The following is a 9,110-nucleotide window of genomic DNA, read 5'->3' as shown; positions in this document are numbered from 1 at the left end:
TTGCTGTATTTTTAATTTAATGGCCAGTAGAGGTTAAATAAATTTAGTTAATGTTGTATCCAATGTCAAGGGCGAGTTTGAAGAGAAATAACTGGAACAGAATGAGACTCCTATTAGGATATTATCCTAAGTATTTTAAAATGTCTCAGAATAAATTGGAAATCTGAAATCACACACCCTCTTAAATTAGAATATCCGAGTTTCAAATGGTTTCTTATAAGATTTGAAATGAAATTTGTATTATTATCCTATTTGGAATGTGAGAATCCCATAAAAGAGTACTTTTGCTCACTGCTTGCTTTTGTTAGGTGAAATAACATTTTTTATAATGAAATTGACTATTAAGATTTTAGGAGGTAATTTTAAGTGGAATGACGTCCTATTGTCCTGTATTGTAAAAAGGAAAAGAGACAATTTCTCAAAATTATTTTACTCCACTTATTATATTTATTCTTACTCCCTGTTTTTTTTTATTAATTTGTGTTCCTTCGTTTATATTTGTAATATTTTAGATAGGCATTGATGAGTCAGCCTTTAGTTGGCATAGCCGTTAGATGACATATCCATCTTAGACACCTTCCATACATAGCTAAGAATGTCTCATTTAAAAATCAGCGATCTATATTTGCGCTAAAGCAAGTAAATTGATCCGCAAAATACGAAAATTCGTTTAAAACGAATATTTTCTACACAAATAGGGCGTTAGACGTTTTTTTATAATTTTATAACAATAAAAAGGTGTACTTAGTATTTTGAAATCACTTTTGCCATTCGACATAGTTTATCTCCCAGTGATAGCAATAACAGTCAACAACGAACGATTCGCCAAGATTAGATATCCATGCTACATTAAACTCTTATCACTTTAAACCTGATTGTTGACTAGCAAGAGATTCAGTGAAAACTTATAAAATATTAGAATGCCATTCATAAATACAAAGCCAATTGGAATATTAAATACACAAATTTGAAATATTATACATTTTATTAAATATTCAAATTGGTTTTATATTTATGAATGGGATTCTAGTATCTTTTAAATGAAAATAAAATATATCATTTAGTTAAAGACTTGATACTATAATTATATACATCCTGAAAGTATGCTATATAATAATATTAATATTAGCATATATTAACAACTACTTTCAAAGCCTACAACCAGCCTAAAAGTATGCAATATAGATTATAGTCATGAAGTCAGTTCTCAATTGCTCTGTTCCAGAACCTGCAACAAACTATTATTTTTGAACTTTTTGACAAATTTATATTGGAAATTTTTTTCAAAATTTCAAAAAACAGTAGACTACTGCATTTTCTGGAACAGAGCAAATGTCTACAACACATATTTATGTATCAATAAGTCACAAAAATCGCAGCCAGCATTTTTTGAAAATTTTAATCAAATTCGAGTCTCTTTTGTTCCGACTGCACGATTAAAAAGCTGGAAAATGAGCTCATTTTCTGATCATAAATGACTCCTTTGTCGGTAGAAAAACATAACCTCAGGCGACTCGTCTAAGCAAATCACAAATGAGTCTTCCTCTGCATTAGTTTCGAGTCATTTTTGTTCATTTTCTGATGGAATATAAAGTCTTTTTCGAGTCGTATTTCAAGCATTTATTGGTGATTTGTTGATTAATTTGGGACTCTTTTTCGAGCCTTTTTTTGTATTGTTTATAATCGTTTATGAGTCTTTGGGGAGTCATTTATGAGTCTACTTATTTTCATATATCACTCATTTATATATTCATTTACGAGTCTCTTTTAACTCATTTATGTCTAGAATTTGAGTCATTTATCAGTAATGTGTGCTTGATTAGGATTTTATACATCACGTATGAGATTTGTAAACATACGGGTGTCCCTATGGACATGTATTATAAAAAAAACAAACTATTATGTTTACATGATTTTTTTTCGAAATAAAAACAATTCATGTTCGTTTTGAAATAGAATAATGACATAACTTGTACTTTAAATTATAATTCATTTCATGGAAATTGAGATGTGTAATTGACTAGATCAAAGGATTAAAGGTTTAATAATAAAAGTAAAAAAGATTATAATTATAATAATACTAAGATAACCTAATAATAAGGGGATAATAAGTCTTATTCGTTTCGTTTTCTCTTCATGACTCTATCTTTTGCGTGCACAAAATGTTTTTGAAGAATGACGTTCATTTCCTTGTCATTACTCTTATATTTAAGATAGCAAATACCTGAAACCAAATATTTATGATCCTTTTTAGTAACAATTTATATTTGTGCCATAAATATGAACTTACTTTTAATTGTCGTTATTAGAAAGCACTTTTCTGCGCTAGGCTTGCAGTTGGTACCCTTCCAGCTGTATAATGTGGCTAAATCATCAGTAAATACTTTGCGAACTGCAGCTCGAAGAAATTGTGCTAGTCCACCACCGCCGGTTTTTGCAATAAACTCTTTCTGAAAATAGGAAATTGGTATGCATATTTTAAGTTAATTGATTAATTAGTTAAGTTAGTTCCTAAACGTCGCCATTTTCTATACTTACAAATTGTTTGAGTACTTTTTCGTCCTCCTGCGCCAAAGTATCGAACGCATTTAAGTCGTTAATTTCGTTGAATGGAAATTTGTGGGTGTCATTAAGTTCGACTCCTATTATTTCTGAGCCATGGTATTTTCGTGCTTCTAATTTAACGACAACAACTTCTTCTGTTAATTTCATAATTTGACGCTTAGAGTTCTCCTTCATTTCCTTCATTTCTTTTTTTAGATCCACAACCTCAGATTTTAATGAAGACATCTCACTGCGCACTTGCATTAGTAAATTTAAAATTCTTGTATTGGCTTGCGCTGCATACAAATTTTGCACTGTAAATAAAATGTTTTTAGTAAAGATAAACAATATTATTGATCAAATGATCAGTGTTTACTTACAAGTTGTGATGTTATTTGATGGTGAATATTGAAACTCTTCTGGGGTAAAAAGGTTATTTTGTGACATTGTTGATTTGTGGTGTAAAAACGTACCTGTTGTCTAAAGAACTACGCAAACATATAATTTTTTTATTAATATCATTAATGTTGAATTTAATTTCCTTATCTAAAGTAATGTCAGCCGACCAATATATATAAAATTTTTTTGAATCGATTGGATGCAAAAAAAGAGACCTTAGATTTTTTATTTCTTTGCCCAAAATATATATTACGTTTTCCTCTTTTCTAATATCCTCAATTTTAATAATTGTATCCTGAATGAGGCGAAAGTTGTCAGGTTCTCTTATTGAAAACGTTATACCGTTAACATTTAGATTCAAAATTTTTCCGTTTTTTACCTTTCCCACAAATGGTTGCCTATTTCTTTTCCCTTTTCCATGTAAGTACTGGTTTCAACCTGTCTTTTGTAAATTTGAGCTGCAACATTTTGCCCCTTTCTTACCTTACGTTTTATTGTTTGCAAGTAGTTCTCAAACTTAAAAGCGCTTATTTCATCTAAACTGCCGTAAAGTTTTGCATCTTGATGTATATGCAATAAGGCGTGGAAACTGTACGTTAGAAAGCTCGACTCGTACAATGATGGAATTTCATTCACGAATGATTTTAATAGCTCTTCAGCACAGTTGTTGTTTCGCTTGCAATCATTGTCATCTAAAAGAATTCTTATAGCCAACGATAATTTTAGAAAATTGTTATATCTTTCTGGGCTTAAAACATTTTTTAAAATGAAAGGGCCTGTGTAAATCAGAAATTGTCTAAGCTCAGTGGCCTTCCATCTATCAAGGTATTTTAAGCTTCGTGGCTTTCTCTGAAATTCCATTGTGATATTATTTGAGTTAGAACATAGCTCCTTCGAAATTGTTTCACATTTTCATTGCACTAAAGAATAGTCTTCACGTTTTATCTTTACCCAGGCATTTAATAATGTTCTCATTACGCCTAAGCATACAACGTGCATATAGTCTAGTGAACACTGTGCAACAACATCTATATTTAGTTTTTTTAATGGTGAAATCGACTGCTTCAAATGATGTTTTGGCTGAAAACGATTTCGGAAGGTATCGTTAGTTCTTATGGTATGCTCTTTTTCGGTCGAGAAAATAAGACGGTGCTTAACACTTTCCCCTTTCTGGGTACAGCGAGTACAACAATAGTAGCCACTATGTCCTTTAGTTCCCAAAACAAAGGACTTTGCTGGTGCATCCATAACAAAACAGCGAACTTTAATATTAAAAAAACTTATCGCCAAAAACCAAACCATCATTCATCAGAGTACTAAGTTCTGTAACAAACTCTTTTAAAAAATCATTTGCACAATAAGGTTTTGAAAAGCCTTCAAATACACCTATAATAAATACGTAGCTTGATCCCACAACACTTCCTAAAATAGGCCAAACTTGTTTTGAGCTGCTTTTAAATAATGGCAGACCGTCAATGCCAAAGTCTAGAACAATATCCAACAACTTCCAATCATTTCTTATCAAGAAATCTGTTAATGCATCTTTTAATCCATAGTGAATATATGTGCCTTCACCAACCTTTCTCTCAATTACCGAACAAGGTGTTTTTAAAAGAGTCCTAGCGTCTTTTGGAACTTTAATATTGCACTTGAGCAATAATAACAACAATGCATTGATTGCAACAAAGCTCACTTGGAATTGAATTGCCCACTTTGCTAGTCCTTCACATAAATTAAATTCATTTGCATCACTTTCACTCCCATCTTCAATATTATCTGCAAATTTATCCAATTTGAATATTTTTGGCGAAATTAAATTTTCGGCCTCTTTTTTTGCCAATCTTTTTATTTGGGCTTTATCCGTTCTTATTTGTTTAGCTGACATTATTTTATAAGCAAATAAAAAAGTAAATATATTTGCTTACCCTTTTTGTGAAGATTGTAGAATAAATCTTGAATCTTGTTGAATATATATTTTTTATTTTTATATTTCACTTTAAAATAAAATTATGTTCACTCCTTCACGAAACTTTTATAAATGAACAAAAATCAAACTCTTTGACATTTACTCCAAAGTTTTCAGTTTTAATCAGAATTATTATCACTTTTTAAACACCTGCATGACCCTTTTTTGATTAAGCATTTTCAATCTTCCAGATGATCAAAATGTGACCATACATAACAAAAAATGGTCATATTTTAAACACCTCAATGATTCATTTGTGATTGCTACACATTTGTTGTTGTATTTTAAATTGATCACTTTTTAATCATTACAGTGAGTCACTTTCGAGTCCCTTTCTGATCATACAAGCGACTTAATCAATTTTTGATCACCAATAGGACTCTAAAAAGACTCCTCAATGTGATTTTTGGAAAAACAGTCTTCCAAATGCTCGCTGGGATGAAACAAATATTTTTCAATTTGGTAGTAGTTCGAAGGAATTTGTATTCGAATCATCTCAGTAAAACAGTACATTAATAAATTTGCTTAGATATACATGTATTTTTTGAGAAGAAATCTCGTGTTCGTACATTGAAGTCATGACGATGGTCTTCAACCTTTTTGGGTGCATCATTATTATGACGCAATTTAGTTATGGCAATAGTTGTAATCCGATACCTCGATCCATACTACTACAGTAATCGACAAAACGATTCTTTAAGTCTAAAATTTACATTCGATTTCAAAACGATTTTTATCTTTGCACGTTTATGGAACGGATGGGCCATGAAAAATATTTCTAAAAAAATCCACGTTTATGGAAAGGATGGACCATGAAAAATATTCCTAAAAAATCCACGTTTATGGAAAGGATGGACCATGAAAAATATTCTTTAAAAAATCCATGTTTATGGAACGGATGGGCCATGAAAAATATTCTTTAAAAAATCCACGTTTATGGAACGGATAATATAAAAAGGTTCGCACATTGAAGCCATGGCGATGGTCTTCAACCTTTTTGGGCGTATTATTCTTATGACGCAATTTAGTTAGGGTAATAGTAGTAATCCGATACCTCGATCCATACTACTACAGTAATCGACAAAAACGATTCTTTAAGTCTAAAATTGACATTCGATTTCTAAACGATTTTTATCTTTAAAAAATCCACGTTTTTGGAACGGATGGGCCATGAAAAATATTCTTTAAAAAATCCAAGTTTTTGGAACGGATGGGCCATGAAAAATATTCTTTAAAAAATCCAAGTTTTTGGAACGGATGGGCCATGAAAAACATTCTTTAAAAAATCCAAGTTTTTGGAACGGATGGGCCATGAAAAATATTCTTTAAAAAATCCACGTTTTTGGAACGGATGGGCTATGAAAAATATTCTTTAAAAAATCCAAGTTTTTGGAACGGATGGGCCATGAAAAATATTCTTTAAAAAATCCACGTTTTTGGAACGGATGGGCCATGAAAAATATTCTTTAAAAAATCCACGTTTATTGAACGGATGGGGGCCATGAAAAATGTTTTTTAAAAAATCCACGTTTATGGAACGGATGGGGGCCATGAAAAATGTTTTTTAAAAAATCCACGTTTATGGAATTGATGGGCCAGGAAATAAAAATATCCACGTTTATGGAACGGATGGGAAATGAAAAATATTTATTTAAAAATCCACGTTTATGGAACGAATGGGAAATGAAAAATATTTTTTTAAAAATCCACGTTTATGGAACGGATGGGAAATGAAAAATATTTTTTTAAAAATCCACGTTTATGGAACGGATGGACCATGAAAAATATTCTTTAAAAATCCACGTTTATGGAACGGATGGACCATGAAAAATATTCTTTAAAAATCCACGTTTATGGAACGTATGGACCATGAAAAATATTCTTTAAAAATCCACGTTTATGGAACGGATGGACCATGAAAAATATTCTTTAAAAATCCACGTTTATGGAACGGATGGACCATGAAAAATATTCTTTAAAAATCCACGTTTATGGAACGGATGGGCCATGAAAAATATTCTTAAAAAAATCCACGTTTATGGAACGGATGGGCCATGAAATAATATACTTTAAAACAAGTGAACAAAAACTATAGTCGGGACGGGGCCGACCATGTGATACCCTACACCAACATTTTGAAGCTCAGAATGCCTTTATTGCTTAATCGCATCCATTCAATTCAAATAAAATAAGTAAAAAAGTATCAGTCGGCTTTGCCGACATAGATATACCCTCAGTCTGTGTGGATTAAAATACTTTTTTCCCAAAAACAACGTAAGTATTTAGGGGGTTTTCAAAATTTCGGGCATATGAACGGACACAAGTATGGATAGGATTGAAGCTCAAAAATTTGCGGGGATATCGATAGATAGGGCTTTTTTATCACACTAGCCTACGAAAAACATAATATCGCTTAAAGAGGGCCACTAGGAAAATATTTGGTAAAAATTTCCAAAGGATCCTCGAACCACACAAAAATGTTGAACATATGTGTGGGCGGTACCACAAGGATTGGACAGATAGGGCCCAAATTTGAACATAAACTATGTTTCGACAATATTTAGAGATCAAAAGTTTGGATCAAATCGGTTGGCACGTCCATGAGAAATCGCGCGTACCATTTTAGCGAATATTTTCGAATTTTTGTGGGGGAGGTATCGGAAAGGGTGGACTTATAAGCACCACCTTCGAATTTCATCTAATATTCGAAGAAATATTACGACATACAAAGTGTGGACGAACGCACCCCTACATGTGATGCCATAGGAGGTTTTTACAGTTTTCGAGCTGTTTTCTCAAGAAGTATGGGCTTGCCCCTGAAAAAACTTTTACTGCCGTAATTGAGGCAGCGAAGGAAAGTTTCTTAAACAAAAATCAAAGTGATTAGAGAGCAGGTCTTAAAGTGAATTTATCCAAAATTTTGTGTGGGAGGTACCCGAAGGAGTGGACCATATTCGAATCTAATCTATATCTGGTAGATATATAAGGATGTGTAAAGTATGCACCAAATCGGTCACTCCCATCAAGAGTTATCGTGCGCACAATTTGTCCGAACATTTTTGAACTTTTGTGGGGGAGGTACCTGAAAGAGTGGACCGATATGGCTTATCTTCGAACTTAAACTAAGTTTGCCCAAAATATTAGGAAGATCACATTTTGGACCAAATAGACAGATACGTTCGAGAGTTGTATTGTGCTCCAACCACTACACACGTTGTCATAGGGGTTTTTTGCAACTTTAAGGCTACTTTCTCGGGAGGTATGGACTTGCCCCTGATGAAACTTACACCGTCGTATGGGGGTAGTGATTACAAGTTGCTAAAACAAAAATCAAAGCGATTCGAGAGCAGGTCCTAAACTGAACTTTTCCGAAATTTTATGTGGGAGGTACCCGAAGGAGTGGACCGATTGGGTCCATATTGGAACCTCATCTAAGTCTGGTAGGAATTTCACGATGTGCATAATATGGACCAAATCGGTTACTTTCGTCAAGAGTTATCGTGCGCACAAAATTTCCGAACTTTTGTGGGGGAGGTACCGGAAGGAGTGGACCGATATAACCCATCTTCGAACTTAAACTAAACTTGGACAGAATATTACGAGAGCCAACTTTTGGACCGAATCGGTTGATCCGTTCGAGAGTTATCATGCGCTCCAGCCAGCCAGACAGACGGACGGACATGGCTAAATCAAATCAAAATTGTCTGAAACACATTTCGTCCAAACATACTTGGGGTCGTAAACCATTTCGATGAGGCACATTTTGCCCGTATGAAAGTGTATATACCCTCGTTAGCATAAATGCTGAGGGTATAAAAATGGGGAGTCGGATGTACGCCAACCTATTTTGCATCATAATAAAGGTGATATTTTCCTCAACCATTGACGGCTGTTCCTTTTGGAATTTGACTACTAGAAACGGAGATATTCGTACGTGAATAAAACTTTGACCTTTCCTCCAAATAAGTTTTTTTCCGACCCCTGAATATTATTCGACCATCACCAAAATTATTCGACCATTAACCACCAAAATTTCTTGACGATCCGATCAATATTGCGACCTTAGCGTGATTTAAAAAAATGAAGGCGATTTCTCGTGTGGCGATTTTTTTTTTTTAAATTAGCGACATCGCGTTTTTTGCGGTTTTTAGAACAGTTGGCTCGAATACTAATGAACCGATTTTCATATATTTTTGTGGGC

At 33.2% G+C, this 9,110-nt stretch overlaps 1 long non-coding RNA gene across 1 annotated transcript; it reads right to left on the bottom strand.

Moving 5' to 3' along the window:
- Positions 1–2,126: 2,126 nt before the first annotated feature.
- Positions 2,127–2,634, bottom strand: LOC141402297 (uncharacterized). Its single transcript, XR_012412584.1, has 3 exons — positions 2,539–2,634; positions 2,291–2,450; positions 2,127–2,224 (listed from the first exon to the last, which is right to left on the bottom strand). It is a non-coding gene; the product is annotated as an uncharacterized lncRNA (long non-coding RNA).
- Between the last annotated feature and the right edge of the window lie 6,476 nt (positions 2,635–9,110).

Source organism: Musca autumnalis, unplaced genomic scaffold (assembly GCF_047663935.1).
Source record: "Musca autumnalis isolate F117 unplaced genomic scaffold, ASM4766393v1 scaffold_4, whole genome shotgun sequence".
Classification (NCBI taxonomy): domain Eukaryota; kingdom Metazoa; phylum Arthropoda; class Insecta; order Diptera; family Muscidae; genus Musca; species Musca autumnalis.
The sequence above is the reverse complement of the archived record's forward strand: the minus strand, read 5'-3'. Positions and strand labels throughout refer to the sequence as shown.